At 38.0% G+C, this 13,883-nt stretch overlaps 1 long non-coding RNA gene across 1 annotated transcript in view; it reads left to right on the top strand.

Annotated features, from left to right (window-relative positions):
* The first annotated feature begins 5,323 nt into the window (after nt 1-5,323).
* LOC124257283 overlaps nt 5,324-13,883 on the top strand; it is a 13,892-nt gene continuing 5,332 nt past the window's right edge. Inside the window, exons 1-2 of the long non-coding RNA XR_006893228.1 lie at nt 5,324-5,405; nt 5,839-5,843. This is a non-coding gene — a long non-coding RNA (uncharacterized LOC124257283). The remainder of the gene's footprint in view (nt 5,406-5,838; nt 5,844-13,883) is intronic.

Genomic DNA, 13,883 nt, shown 5'->3' with positions numbered 1-13,883 from the left:
CAACTATTCGATCATCATCCAATCAGCTTGTTCATCCTTAATGATGTACATCGAGATGCTCTGTACAATAAACAAGAAATCATTATCACTAAAATGGTATGCTTCGTTTGGATCACCATACTGTTTATTGTAGTACAAGTGAGATCTGCCTGAGATTGTTCAGTTTGTGAATGACCAATCTTGTGAAGTTGGGTTACAGAGGACTTAATAGATGCCCTAAGCAACACAGCTGTCACATGACTCCGACATTACACAGCTGTCACATTACTCTGACATTACACAGCTGTCACATTACTCCGACATTACACAGCTGTCACATTACTCTGACATTACACAGCTGTCACATTACTCTGACATTACACAGCTGTCACATTACTCCGACATTACACAGCTGTCACATTACTCTGACATTACACAGCTGTCACATTACTCTGACATTACACAGCTGTCACATTACTCTGACATTACACAGCTGTCACATTACTCTGACATTACACAGCTGTCACATGACTCTGACATTACACAGCTGCCACATGACTCTGACATTACACAGCTGTCACATGACTCTGACATTACACAGCTGTCACATTACTCCGACATTACACAGCTGTCACATGACTCTGACATTACACAGCTGTCACATTACTCTGACATTACACAGCTGTCACATGACTCTGACATTACACAGCTGTCACATTACTCTGACATTACACAGCTGTCACATTACTCCGACATTACACAGCTGTCACATTACTCTGACATTACACAGCTGTCACATTACTCTGACATTACACAGCTGTCACATGACTCTGACATTACACAGCTGTCACATTACTCCGACATTACACAGCTGTCACATTACTCTGACATTACACAGCTGTCACATTACTCTGACATTACACAGCTGCCACATGACTCTGACATTACACAGCTGTCACATTACTCCGACATTACACAGCTGTCACATTACTCTGACATTACACAGCTGTCACATTACTCTGACATTACACAGCTGTCACATTACTCTGACATTACACAGCTGTCACATTACTCTGACATTACACAGCTGTCACATGACTCCGACATTACACAGCTGTCACATTACTCTGACATTACACAGCTGTCACATTACTCTGACATTACACAGCTGTCACATGACTCTGACATTACACAGCTGTCACATTACTCTGACATTACACAGCTGTCACATTACTTCTGACATTACACAGCTGTCACATGACTCTTGACATTACACAGCTGTCACATTACTCTGACATTACACAGCTGTCACATTACTCTGACATTACACAGCTGTCACATGACTCCGACATTACACAGCTGTCACATTACTCTGACATTACACAGCTGTCACATTACTCTGACATTACACAGCTGTCACATTACTCTGACATTACACAGCTGTCACATGACTCTGACATTACACAGCTGTCACATTACTCTGACACTACACAGCTGTCACATTACTCTGATAAATAAAACTAAAGAAAATACACAGGTAAAATATAGCCCGTTTAATTTTAACCATCACGTATCTGTCACTCGAAATAAAATGACCAGATGAGGAATAGAATGTAAAAATAAACGATTTGAGAATTAAAGATGAAGAGCAGGTAAGTAATATAATTAAATGGAGAGTGGTAGTAAGGATTGTGCACGATTGGGGGGTGGGAGTTGGGTATGTGAATGTGAATGTGTGTGCGTGTGCGTGTGCATGTGCGTGTGTATGTGCGTGTGCGTGTTTGTATTGGGGGTAGGGGTGGGGGTGGGTTGGATAGAGGCTTGTGTCTCTTGCAAACTTGAAGACAGGCGCTACCCACCAATTTTATAGGTTCAGGTGGTAATACCCTCATGGCCAAACGCAGATCTCTAGGCGAAATATGTGAACTTGACAGCTGGCGATGGGTCAGCCTAGATTGATCCTACAATACGGAGGTGGAGAGGGACGTCATACTGCTTCAGCTAGTCAAGACACGTACAGATGTCTCTTACAGGAATCGAACCCTGGCCTTTGCGAGTCGAGCGAACGCTTTAACCCCTGGACCATCCCGTCGCCCCTCAAACATAAACCTTTTTGGAAATGATTGTACATGAGTAATGACTAACACTTATGGCACAATGGACATTGACTCAAACTGTTTGTTGCATTTACCCATTGATTACAAAGCAAATTGAATAGAGATAATTGATAGTGATTGAATATAATAATTAGATAATTTTTGGTGATAGCAAATATCACCGTAGTTCTAGTCTTGCACATGTTTTTTTTGTGTCCTAAATGTACATAATTAATCATGTGTGAAAATATTGAATTATTTTCTTTATGAACTTATATGTGAACTCATAACAGCTCCACCATACTGAAATCTTTGAACACGAGTGTTTGTTGCCATGTGGGCGCGGTGGGCGAACTGGCCTAAGCGCCAGGCTAGTGATCCAGCGAGCTTGAGGTGACGGGATCGAGCCCACCTGTGACCGAGCGTAAAAACCTTGAAGTCAACTTTGTGTGCGGACTCTTTTAGTGTTGTCACAACCCCTAATGTACAGTACACAACCCTGTGCACTTAAAAGAACCTACGAATCCGTTGGTATATGACCAGATGGTTGCCACCTAGTTGCCTTTGAGCAGCCGAGCTGAGCTGGATATAGGCGTTATACAAATGTTAGTGTGTGATGTAATGTAATGTATGGTGTGTTGTCAGTGTATTCTCAACATATCATGACACGACATAAACAGATGCATAGAATGCTATATCTATACAAGAGTATTTTCCGTTTGTTGTAACGCGGTTCAAAGTTACCCACTCGTCCTTAATCTTTATAGAAACTGGTTCAATACAGAGGACGAAACAAGAATGAACGTTCCCGAATACTCCAACACTACGCCGTCATCATTGAAAGACTGTGGTGAAAGACTGATTCGTAAACGATGAATAAATCATCAATACATTTCCTGTCGATAATATTAATGTTATGCAGGCAGACTTCCCCGAGAGAGCAGTTTGTATTAGTCATGTCTGTCGTGGTGGGGCGGGTAGCTACATAACGTGCACAGCACAGTACAGTAGGCCATACTACCAAGGGCAATAGACACTGACGAGTGTACACTGCATAATGTTATAAGCTGAAGACCAATTCTAACCCGTGTCTTCATGATTTTGTTTTATTCCTTAATAAAACCATGATCATTTGATATTAGAAAACTACTCCTTCAGTGATAGTAAGTTTGACATAGTAATCCGAAATTAGGAGTTATCCGGTTTATAACTGGTGTGTTAAAAGTTGGAACTATCGATATTGTGTCGGATAGTAACTACCACAAGGATCAGTGGATAGCTGTCTGAAAAATCACCGGGCAGCCATGACCATTCATTGCGTGGATTTCGATTGATCCCTACCAAACACATTCTCTAGGAAGTCGGGTTTAGATGATACATGAGGGTTAAAGTGCAGGCGTTGACTGACTATGAGTGTTGAAAGTAAATAATGTCAGCAGGGGTTGGTGATGAACTGACTATGAGTGTTGAAAGTAAATAATGTCAACAGGGGTTGGCGATGAACTGACTATGAGTGTTGAAAGTAAATAATGTCAGCAGGGGTTGGCGATGAACTGACTATGAGTGTTGAAAGTAAATAATGTCAGCAGGGGTTGGCGATGAACTGACTATGAGTGTTGAAAGTAAATAATGTCAACAGGGTTGGCGATGAACTGACTATGAGTGTTGAAAGTAAATAATGTCAGCAAGGGTTGGCGATGAACTAACTGACTATGAGTGTTGAAAGAAAATAATGTCAACAGGGGTTAGCGATGAACTGACTATGAGTGTTGAAAGTAAATAATGTCAGCAAGGGTTAGCGATGAACTGACTATGAGTGTTGAAAGAAAATATTGTCAGCAAAGGTTGGCGATGAACTGACTATGAGTGTTGAAAGTAAATAATGTCAGCAAAGGTTGGCGATGAACTGACTATGAGTGTTGAAAGTAAATAATGTCAACAGGGGTTGGCGATGAACTGACTATGAGTGTTGAAAGTAAATAATGTCAACAGGGGTTGGCGATGAACTGACTATGAGTGTTGAAAGTAAATAATGTCAGCAGGGGTTGGCGATGAACTGACTATGAGTGTTGAAAGTAAATAATGTCAGCAGGGGTTGGCGATGAACTGACTATGAGTGTTGAAAGTAAATAATGTCAGCAGGGTTGGCGATGAACTGACTATGAGTGTTGAAAGTAAATAATGTCAGCAGGGTTGGCGATGAACTGACTATGAGTGTTGAAAGTAAATAATAATGTCAGCAGGGTTGGCGATGAACTGACTATGAGTGTTGAAAGTAAATAATGTCAGCAGGGGTTGGCGATGAACTGACTATGAGTGTTGAAAGTAAATAATGTCAGCAGGGGTTGGCGATGAACTGACTATGAGTGTTGAAAGTAAATAATGTCAGCACAGGTCAGGGAAGACTAATTCCATTGCCTTAAATCGTGGTGCAAACAATTTCAACAATGTTTGTAAATTATCAAAATACCGAGATAAATGTAAATAGGAAAATATCAATCTTGATAGGATGACAAACACACGCCTTTTCACCCAATGAATATTTTGAACATTGGTGAACACAAAAATGTCAAAAGTCCCAATGCACTTTTCTGCGGGACACTGATATTCTATATATTAGATTTAAATTGTATATACTACAACAGAACATTGGCAAAGTCTTAACAACAACACATAAACGGAAACATAAACGACTCACTCTACTGAAATACACTGTGTATGTATATATATTAGGAGTTGTCTGGACAAAAGCCCCTCGCTAATTTGAGCATCCCTGTCAAAAGCCCCTCGATTCACGTATTTCATAAAAGAATAAACATTTCTCATGGCTCTTATATATTTTATACTGCACTATGTTTTATAAAGTGTTCTTATATATTTTATAGTATTTTAAGTATTTTATCATACCAGTGTAAAGGAAATGGAGCTAATTTGCTCAAGTATGAGCGACGTTTATATATATTTCTGTGAAAAACATTTGACTAAAAATTGATCATGGAGCTGTGCTTTGAAAACAGAACGCTGTCCGTTCTACTGAGGATTTTCTTTCCGCCATAGGCAACAACATATGTTTAATTATTAATTATTATGTAAAACAATTATTCGAGTCATTAATAATTTATTGTTGATTTGTTTTCATTTGTATGATGATATTTTTTTCTTATTTACTGAAATTATTTGCTAATGACAGAATTATTTATATAGTAATTAGGGTCATTTTTTTATGAAGCAATACGTTGTTTCATGTTATTACTCATTTCTTGTCTTTAATCTTATTTTCCCATTATTACATAAAGTGGGGGGCTTTTGGTCATTTTTCGAGGGGCTTTTGTCCTGGGGGGCTTTTGGTCGAGGGGCATTTGTACCAAGGAGCTTTTGTCCCGAGGGGATTTTGACCTAGACCCGTATTTTAGTAGAGTGAGTCGTTTATGCTTCCGTGGTTCCATCAGTAGACATTATGGAGGGTAGGTATCACATTTGTGATATAATCATACATTATTAAATGTTTCATCAAACATTCTAATATATTTAACCGCAAATACATGCAACACTGCTGACGCACCTTTAAGCAGTATTTACTTATTCACGCACTAAGCCTTGTGTGTAGCAAATACCCTAAGCAAGTCACTTCAAATGTTTTCTATGCATGTGTTGGTATACCTATAAAAATCAATTCAGTAAATATTTGGTGTGAAAGGTATCAGTTGAGTTAACACAGGATCCTTTGTGTGCCCTGTAGATACTATTTACAAATGCAGTGTAGTGTCAGTTGAGTTAACACAGGATCCTTTGTGTGCCCTGTAGATACTATTTACAAATGCAGTATAGAAATAATGTCTCTGCAGTCACCAGACATGACTGATTCCAATATTGCATAAATACCCACACTGAGTACCTATCATCGCAACTTGACAAGGGCTGGTAAACAACTTTTGTCTTTTATGAATAACATGTATCGGCATTATGACTACTGAACATGTGACAAGCAAATGTAATGTGTAAACACTGAGAAGAGGGGAACAAGGCCATTGTGTAGAAGGCAGTGTGTGAGTGAAATGTCTGTCATTAAAATAGTTACAACAAAGAGCGAATGGAGACTGCAGTTTGTAACACCCGTATACTCTGCATGTCATGGCAGTAGCTTAACTGTCATATGTGCATGTGTCTATGAGAAGACGTGCCGCCACCCTGAACAGTACTTAGCTCTTTGTGCAGAAAATGTATACCAGTTCAGGTATAGAAAACAGGGATATGTTCTTACTACAGCACGTAGGTCTCTTGATTCCAACTGCGTGATTCCGACTTGGTTTCTGTTTGACTTGTCAACGCCATGACATACCACTACACTGACTAAAGTTCTACTGACTGACTGACTGAGTTTAGTTTTACGCCGCTTTTAGCAATATTCCAGCAAGATCACGGCGGGGGGACACCAGAAATGGGCTTAACACATTGTGCCCATGTGGGGAATCGAACCCGGGTCTTCGGCGTGACGAGCCAACGCTTTAACCACTAGGCTACCCCACCGCCCCGATTAAAGTTCTACAGTTCATAGTAGTGTGATAGTTCAGTACAATCACCATTGGTACAAACACCAAAACAATGTTGAACACGACAAACACAGACAGTTCACATTCACTTGCAAATATATGTAAATATCTCTGAAAACAGAAAACACTTATCAATATTTCCGGAAAGAGATAGAGAAACATACACTAATTGATGGTTTCGTTTTCCTTCAGCTGGTCTAAAGATGTTATGCATAGTCAGATCAATAGCTTGAATATATGCGGAGTCAACTACATTAAATAACTTTGGTCCGAGACATTTCATGTACTCCCAACCCGTATAACAAAATATCCGATGCCAGTTCCAATAATTTAATGAGGTTAGACCCGGTATTGTTGTCTGCCTCTACGCCTAGGTTGATTTGGGCGGCACAGAGAAATTATATTAGCTTTTCAGCAGGAGTGTCTAAAACTCGGGCCGGGCGGCGCCTTTAGGTACTACTAAAATGGATTGCAGAAGATTAAAACGAAACCTGCGCATATATACACTTCCAGCGTTCACAAGTATATTATTTGAATGAACATGTATATTTAAAATCACATCAAAGGAAAAGTATGAATTTCCCGTAGAAAAGAAGATTATAAGAAAAAAGAACTTGGTAAAAAGTCATTTTGTAGTAAAAGCTGGTCAGAGACTAAGATTATAGAAGAAAGTCCTTGTTACAATATAACACGTGTAAAGTTAACTGGTTCGTGAAGCCCTTTTCCGTCTCCATTCCCAAAATAGCCTCAAAGTGGACTGGTAACTAGTTTTGAGTGAGATGCAATCAACTAAAATGGTTGATCAACAAACGGAGACTCTTAACTGTTTTTACTACTGATCAAAAGTCATATTAAATCGGTGAGCACATCATGTCTTTTTAGATGTCGTTTAAAACATCGAATATTAAATTAAATAATTAATCTGTCATTATATGTGATTTCTTCTGATCTATTCGCGGTATTTCAAAGAACATCATACCGCTCTTGCTGAGGAGTTGTCCGATCAAAGTTACAACATACAAAGCCTCTGTATGTTTTATAGTAGACACATGCATTACATTTCCAAAGTCATATTGACACTGTGCCATGATAACTACGTGCAGAGCCAAACATACTAAATTATATAATACTAGTTAGGACCTCCTCAGTAACCTTCAGTATCTAAGCCTTGGTAGTGAGTGAGTTTGGTTTACGCCACACACAGCAATATTCCAGCTATATGGCGGCAGTCTGTAAATAATCAAGAATAGACAAGACAATCCAGTGATCAACAGCATGAACATCGATCTACGCAATTGGGTTACGATGACATGTATCAACCTGATCCCGTTGGTCATTTCGAGATCGGATACATCAGTGACAAAATGATATCCTGTGTACCCTCTTATTCTCATCACTGTTTGACGTTGAAATATTAACACATACTCCCGATACAGTCGGAACTGTACAATCTGCTTCTAGTGGTGACGTACCATGGACAAGGTTATGCTGCTATTATCTACGTCAGGTCGACAATGTTATAGGCTTTGTTTTAGCTCTATAGCGAGCTATATATCGGAGACAATACAGACTAATATAGTGGGCAATACAGTGAGTAAGTGGCTGAGTAAGTGGCTGAGTATAATTTTACGCCCCGTTTGGCAATATTCCAGCAATATCATGGCGGTCGACGCCAGAAATAGGCTTCACACATTGTACCCATGTGGGGATTCGAACCCGGGCCTTCGGTGTGACGAGCGAACGCTTTAACCACAAGGCTACCACCCCGCCCCGAGCAATACAGACTTATATTTAAGTGAACGACATTGTTTCACATAAGAATGTCTTCAGTCCAGTCGAATCACCAACAGGTTTCGATTCAAGTATTTTACACTCAGAACCGAGTTGTTTAGAACGTGTATCAACATCGGAGTGGTGGTACACTGGCGAATTCTTCAGTTTTAGATACATTTTAAAGTCATTGTTTGCATAATATTATCTGTTTTTGGACTTATCACAGATGAATAATATGTCATTTGAATTCCCTGTTCATGAAATAATATCCCACTTGATATATTTAAACCATACTTAGAAACATATCTCTGGAAACATATGGTGAACAGTTTGTAGCATTACGTCAGAATGTGTTTCCAACAAAACATCATCAGTTTCATTGTCGAAAACACTTTTATAAAGTCTTTGAAAGCAGCAATTTTCGGTTGTTTTCCGCAATGTTTATGACTGATGGAATAGCAGTTCTTGTGTGAAGTAGTTCTGATGTTCATGCCCCAATATGAAATCCTTCCACAGACGCACGAGTCGCAATTCGGCTTGTCCCGGGTAAACACGAGTTGGTCACGAATGCCACAAGCAGCATCGGCGTCGACACGGTGGCTGTTTGTGACGTCTGAAAAACCTGAGAAAATACGTGAACTGGCGTTTACAACACACTGAACTGAGCAGCACTAGGCTACTCCTAAACCAAGAATTACTGCAGTGTTTTTGCTATCTTGGTTGCATTCCGCCATGAACAGTTGAATGTAAAGGTTCATACATCCACAGTTGGTTGGGCGGAGAGTTATGTTTCAAGGGAAGCAACTCTGTATGACCCACCTCCTCTCATATGTCAACCAGCAATGGAACAGTTGAATGTACAGGTTCATATATTCACAGTCGGTAGGGGGGTGTGTGTTATGTTTCAAGGGAAACAACTCTGTATGGCCCATCTCCACTCATATGTCAACCCGCAATGGAACAGTTGTATGTACAGGTTCATATATTCACAGTCGGTAGGGGGGTGTGTGTTATGTTTCAAGGGAAACAACTCTGTATGGCCCATCTCCACTCACAAGTTATAGATCATACTCAGGAAGTGCTATACACCATGTTCTTCATCTTCGACCAAGTGTACCACATTCCATTACATGTTGGCGTCGGTCTTCAACACAACACACAGAGGAAAAGTATATAATCAATTGAATCTGTCAACATCATTTGTTAGAATAAATAAAACAGCACCATTAAGGTGTTCATTTGCAGTACGACTTCTGTCTCTGCCGCAGGTATATGAGTCATTCTCAAAAGTTGCAGCTATTTCGTGTACAAAAGACAACATAATTGAAGTACAAAATCGTAAATCTTTATTTTCACAAATGGCACGATACGTTGTTAAGGTTCACATATCAATAGTATCTAAGGCTTAATTATGTGCCATATTTTTATGAAGACTAATTAAGCTAATTAGGACGAAGACACAATGTCTTTCATGTATCAACAGTAATATCCACATTTGTCTTAAAAAATACATTGACATGTAAAGATATTGCATTGTACAATCTACCTTATGTGTTATTTTGTTACTCACACTTAAAAAATAAGTTCTAAAAATGTATTTTTATGAAATAAACCTGTTCTACACTGTGTCAGATGAAAAAGTGAAATATGTGGGTACTTTGCAATACTCTTGATATCCTTTGAACTGTCTCCCCTAAAAAAACCTTTGCACTGAAGGTTATTTGAAGAGAACATGTTTTTTATATTTCTGAGTGATTTCTGGCAATGTCTACCTCTTTAGATCATAAAACATTTACTTTTTAGTCCTTTTATATGAAAGACAGTATCGTTATGCCAAAGACACCCCATATGTTACTGGAAAGAAAGTATATCAAATACATTTGAAAAACTATTTAATTGTAGCAAATACCTTTGATCTATCTGTAATGACAGGAAGAGTTTTTTGCATGTTACCCCCAGAAGTATAGTAAGTGTTACATGTTATATTTATATCTCCAAATAAGGTGAGTAACAGTGACATGTTTCTTACAGTGAAGACAATTCAATCGTATATTTGAGTTAGGATAAGAATGCATCTATGGCAGTGAAGATAAGATAGGTTCACATTAATAAATTTATAAAAGTATTGTTTTTACCATACTTGAAGTGATAAATATATAGTTTATATTTTGGAACATAGCCTATGTGTTACCCCAAAGACATGTCAGTGTTACTGGAAAGACATTTCAGATCAAGTCGATGGAAGACAAAGAATTAAATTCTGGTGTTCAATAAAAACTTTAGACATTGTGCTTTGAATAAACAACAGTGAAAGTAGCAGTTATCATTTTGAAATTTGTTTTCTAGGAACTCAGAAACTCATTTCACAACAAGTCTGACAGTAATTGTCATGCATTTATCAAACTGTCAAACAGGTTTGCAACCAACAAAAGTTTTTTGATCACCCTCAGCTGTCAAAGTTACAAATCAATCACTAAAATTAATCTCCGCATTTGTCATACCCATCTTGCCAGTTCTGACAAACATACAGAAATGAATGTTTCATTGAAATTTTGTTTCAGATTATGACACATTAACTTTATATAGGAAACTAGATGTTAACACTTTGATGGTTTTGCAGACTGATCATTACGATGTCATATTTATTATAGTCACAGTCACACACTGTCTTTCAAATAACAGTCTTTGAAAATGTATAAAAGCATTCAAAGTTTCTAGAACAGACTTCTTTGTGAAGCATAAGGTAATCTTATCTCATATATTTGATGCTCATCTGAATGAATCAGGAAAGAAAGACAAAAATGAAAGATAATTAGTATTAAACTGTCTTTGCAGTAACAACATAAGTCTTTTAAGTAACAACTATTTTTGAAAGACATCTAACATACAACGTTTTAGAGAAAATATGACTTGTTACTCATAGTATAATCTTAAAGGTCTTGATATGAGCACAAAGCAAATCTAGGTGAACAAAGACCTACCAGAGATAACATTTATTCTCAAATTTGTATTGAATTGTCTTTGCAGTTACAGAATTTGTCTTTCCAATAACGACCCTTGACAAAAATTAGTATGATTGCATTCAGACAATAAAAATTAAAACATGTTTCATCCTCAGCATATATAAACCCATAGATCATTACCACAAGTCAACTGTTAATGACATTGACATCAAAATAAAAGAATATGCGACTAATCAATATTGATGTGTCTTTGAAGTAACACTGAAGGTTTTTCCACTAACAAAATAGCTGTTACAGAAAAGTCTGTTATATGAAAGACAAATTGTAAAAGTAAACTAAGAGAAAAATAATGACGAGTCCCTTTCCCATGTCAGACAAGATTCTTGTGTTATAAATTGTGGTTCCAAATGCAAAGAGAAAAACATACTTGTAGAAAACTGGGTATTTTTTTATAATTGATGTTATCTAAAACACACCGATTAAAAATACTTGCAAATGCTGACCTTTTCAACTTGATTTTCTTTGAAAATTTTGTCTTGAACTCAACATCACATGTTCATCACTCTCAACCAGAAGTTGTTAATAAGCATACCATGTAGTTCCACTTTCACAGGATGAGGGATCATTAATTATTTCATAATTCTATGGAACTTTTACAGGAAAGACATTTATCTTGTATACAAGAGAAAAAGGTTGTTTTTTATATCAAAATTCAGCTTGAAAATCATGAACATCTACCAGCAATTGGAAAAAGGTCTGTTCTTTTCAACCACTCCAGAAACAATGTCTTCTAAAATAAAATTTAGTGCGCAGCAGACACATGATGTTAGGTTTTTGCACCTGGATACATGACAAAATGCATGGCCCTTGTTACAAAAAAGGATAAAATATACATTATTTGATCTTTTTGTTTGTGATAAAAAATTCCCAAGTAAGATTAGATATTGGCAATGAAGGAGAAATCAGTTTTTTAACACACTGATATTATTTGACGGTTTTATTGAGGTTTTAATGCTGATACGGGGAAAAGCTGCATCTTTTGAGAATGACTCATATACTTCCATGTCCCTTGAGATAATTTAGAATGCTTTCAATTGGCCTTTGTGATTATTATCACAAAAAGTTCTTTCTATAATTTTTGAGAATATAATAATATCCAATATCTGTGAAGTGACCAAAAGGTATATCTTAAATGGTAATATATGAAATCAAAATGTAATTTAAAACCTATGTTTTTAAGGATACAAGAGTTATGTCCCTTCGAATGTCGATCGATAATGTTTGTCTGTAACAAAACTCGTGGCGAAACGCTTTGTTGTCCCATACCCCGGCAGAAACAGAGTGAGTTTAGTTTTACTCCCACTTTTAGCAATATTCCAGCAACACCACCGCGGGGGACACCCAACATGGGTTTCACACATTGCACGCATTGCACGAACCCGGTGGTTCGGTGTGACGGGAGAACGATTAAACCACTAGGCTACCCATCTGCTCTATCAGAAATAGAAGAGTATCGTTTCAAGAATAACTGTGGCATTTACTACAATTTGACAGTTATGTGCCAGGTGTACCCTGCGTATGGAACAATGTCAACCAGTTCATTGCAAGTTATATGGCAGCTATTCACGGGAAAAGCATGACTCATTCATCACGTGACTGACTAGTTGCCCGTCTATTGTTAAAGTCCGTCTCTCCACCTGTCCTTGACTTGATATACTGAACGCAGCCACTACTTGATTATACAGTACTGGATATTTGCCAACAGAGAGGTTGACAATCAAGTTTTATTGTCACTGTACCAGAATCACCACGTGAAGAGCCTAATATACAAAACCATATGATGCTGGTTAGGAGTTCCTCAAAAACCTTCAGCAACTAATCTTTGACAGGGAGTAAGTGAATTTACGCCGCACTCAGCACTTTACCAGCTACATGGCGGCGGTCTGTACATGATCGCGTCTAGACCAGACGATCCAGTGATCAACAGCATAAGCAATTGGGATACGATGACATATGTCAACCAAGTCAGCATGACCTCCCGATCCCTTTATTCGCGTCTTACAGCAAGAATGAGTTGATGAAGATCAATTTTAACCCGGATCTTCACGGATTAATCCTTGATACAAATTGATACTAATTCGAACGAAAACTGTCCAGCAATTGCCCAACGGGTCTGTCTGGTGTCAGGTCAGATATGTACAGACTGCCTGATAGATGAATCAGGGTGTGATCTGTCTATATATTGTACAGACGTGTATAGTAGACTATATATTTGTACAGACTGCCTGATAGTTGAATCAGGGTGTGATCTATCTATATTTTGTACAGACGTGTATAGTAGACATCAAAGCATATTTGTACAGATATGTACAGACTGCCTGATAGATGAATCAGGGTGTGATCTGTCTATATATTGTACAGACGTGTATAGTAGAAATCAAGGCATATTTGTACAGACTGCCTGATAGATGAATCAGGGTGTGATCTATCTATTTTGTAGACATCAAAGCATATTTGTACAG

The sequence above is a fragment of the Haliotis rubra genome, unplaced genomic scaffold (assembly GCF_003918875.1).
Source record: "Haliotis rubra isolate DU_JTF1 unplaced genomic scaffold, ASM391887v1 Scf655, whole genome shotgun sequence".
Lineage (NCBI taxonomy): Eukaryota > Metazoa > Mollusca > Gastropoda > Lepetellida > Haliotidae > Haliotis > Haliotis rubra.
This window is presented reverse-complemented; position numbering and strand designations above follow the sequence as displayed.